The sequence below is a fragment of the Amphimedon queenslandica genome, unplaced genomic scaffold, assembly GCF_000090795.2.
Source record: "Amphimedon queenslandica unplaced genomic scaffold, v1.1 AMPQUscaffold_9496, whole genome shotgun sequence".
Taxonomy (NCBI): domain Eukaryota; kingdom Metazoa; phylum Porifera; class Demospongiae; order Haplosclerida; family Niphatidae; genus Amphimedon; species Amphimedon queenslandica.
Window position 1 is genome coordinate 1,370 of NW_003550232.1, and position 2,409 is coordinate 3,778.

Below are 2,409 nucleotides of genomic sequence, written 5' to 3' on the forward strand. Positions count from 1 at the left end.
ACGTCTTGGAGGTACAGGAGGTGGTTGTGTACTCTGTACTGGAAGTGGTTGTGCACATGGTTGTGGTTGTGCATTTTGGCGTGGTTTAGGCACTGGTGGTGTCAGTTGTGTGGATGACTGATGTGGTTCAGGTGCTGGTTGAAGATTCTTGAGTGTCTTTTGTGATAAAACTAAATGTTTTTCATTTTAAACTTTCATTGTAATAAATATATACCTTTTATTTTTTCAGTAGCTACTCTCATTTTATGTAGCAGTTTTGGATGTTCTTCAAATGCTCTTATAAGCATTCCTTCATGATCATTAGCAGCATTTCTAATCTTTCTTATAGTATCAGCATCAAGCAGTGGTAGAGACTCCTCCAGTTGTCCTTTGATCAATAACTTATGAAACTCTATCAATTCAGATACTGTTGGTCTATCATCTGGTATATCCATTAATGCAATAGGAGAGAGTGGAGGACCTCCTATCAATGGCTTGTTTGTACCAGGAGGAGGAGCTGGTCCTGTTGTTGACGAAAAGAGCAAAAAAATTCATAATTTCAAATTCCCATAAGAATACTAAAATATTATTCATTTATTTCATATTATTTATTGTAGCTGTATATGGCATACTAATCTATGAATTGCTTTTATTCTTAATAATCAATTATTGGGTATACGTACACTCACCAGTAGCAGTACTGTGTACATCATTGGTTCCTTTGATATCATTACCACTGATCATAGCATTACGTTCTATAGAATACACACACACAGTCAATACTAATACAATCAGTGATATTAACTTACTCTCTTGATCTAACTTGTCAGCTGCAGCATTCTCATTCATAGATTTAAGAGCATCTGACAGTGAGTCAAAGGTAGCTCCTCCTTTACTGTCAACGTTATCAGCTCTGGACAACCACTGGGAGAGGCACTCTGTCAAACATCGAGATACATCACCAGGATGATTCCTTTCAATGGCGTCCAGTGTGTTCTTGTGTAGTCCTAGTGTCAGTCCCAGCTCATGCCATCTTGTCTGAGGGAAACCACATCTCTTTAACAGATTAAGTACATCAATAAGTTGATCTATAAAACATAATATATAACTAGCTACAGCTTTAAGCTTCACTTTACCCTTTTCCACCAGCTCCTCAAACTCATCTCTTATATTAGAATCAAGAGATGCAAAACAAGAATGAAGATTTTCAATATTGGCAGCAACTTCATCCTTTGAACTGAGCTCAATGACAGTAGTAGGAGTAGATGATTGTGATCCAGTGATTGTTGGTTGTGGTGTGTGAGATTGTGCAGTGACATCCACTGGTTGAAGTGGTCCCTTACTGACTGATGGTTGCTGCTCTAGATTAGCATCAACATGACCACCTTTTCCTCCTAAATTAATAATAATAAATAAATTAATAAATAGGCTATATAAAATACTGTATCTTACTTAAATTTGTCATTAGTTTATATGCCATGTTCTTTAGTCCTACTTTCTGTAGTGATGTAATGAGAGAAGAGAACACACTGTTAGGATTAGAATGACACTCAAGTGTTGCTAGTACTGAAGAGAATATTTTATTAGCTCTATCATAAGGGGTGAGTCCAGTGGTTCCAACAGTAACATGTACTGCTTTAGGAATGAGATCAGATGAAAAGAGATGATTGTTTAATTGTGAAATAACTGGAGCATTTCCTGCCAACAGATCAACAAGATCAGCTAACATCTCTTTCATTGTAATGTATTCTGGTGACTGTGTGCCTTGTATTAGTAATGGTACAGCTAAAGGAATATTAATAGTAGATTCTGTTTGTGAGGATTGTGTAGTTATTGATGGTTCGTGTGGTTTGGATGATGTTGGTGAAGAAGTTTCGACTTTTCTTAAATGAAATGAACCTATTAATACTATAAAATAAACAATTAATGCAGTTAGCATGTTACCTTTTATTTTTCCAGTAGCTACTCTCATTTCATGTAGCAGTGTTGGATGTTCTTCAAATACTTTTCTAAGAAGAGACATTTTTTCATGATCATTAACAGCATTTCTAATCTTTCTTATAGTATCAGCATCAAGCAGTGGTAGAGACTCCTCCAGTTGTCCTTTGATCAATAACTCATGAAACTCTATCAATTCAGATACTGTTGGTCTATCATCTGGTATATCCATTAATGCAATAGGAGAGAGTGGAGGACCTCCTATCAATGGCTTGTTTGTACCAGGAGGAGGAGCTGGTCCTATTGTTGACAAAAAGTAAAAATTTTATGCAGTAGATTTGAAATTAAAATTCACAATTTCCCAGAAATATAATAAATATTATTCGTTCATTTAATATTATTTATTGTAGCTGTATATGTTATATTAGTCTGTGAATTATAATATATTCTTAAAAATCAATTATTGGGTATATTACAACATACTGCTGTGTT

The 2,409-nt window shown here is 35.2% G+C and overlaps 1 protein-coding gene across 1 annotated transcript in view; it reads right to left on the minus strand.

Moving 5' to 3' along the window:
• Positions 1 to 816, minus strand: part of LOC109590774 (uncharacterized) — a 2,171-nt gene extending 1,355 nt beyond the window's left edge. The window contains exon 1 of the mRNA XM_020006644.1: positions 789 to 816. The gene's annotated coding sequence lies outside the window, so the exon portion shown is untranslated. The remainder of the gene's footprint in view (positions 1 to 788) is intronic.
• Positions 817 to 2,409: the final 1,593 nt, after the last annotated feature.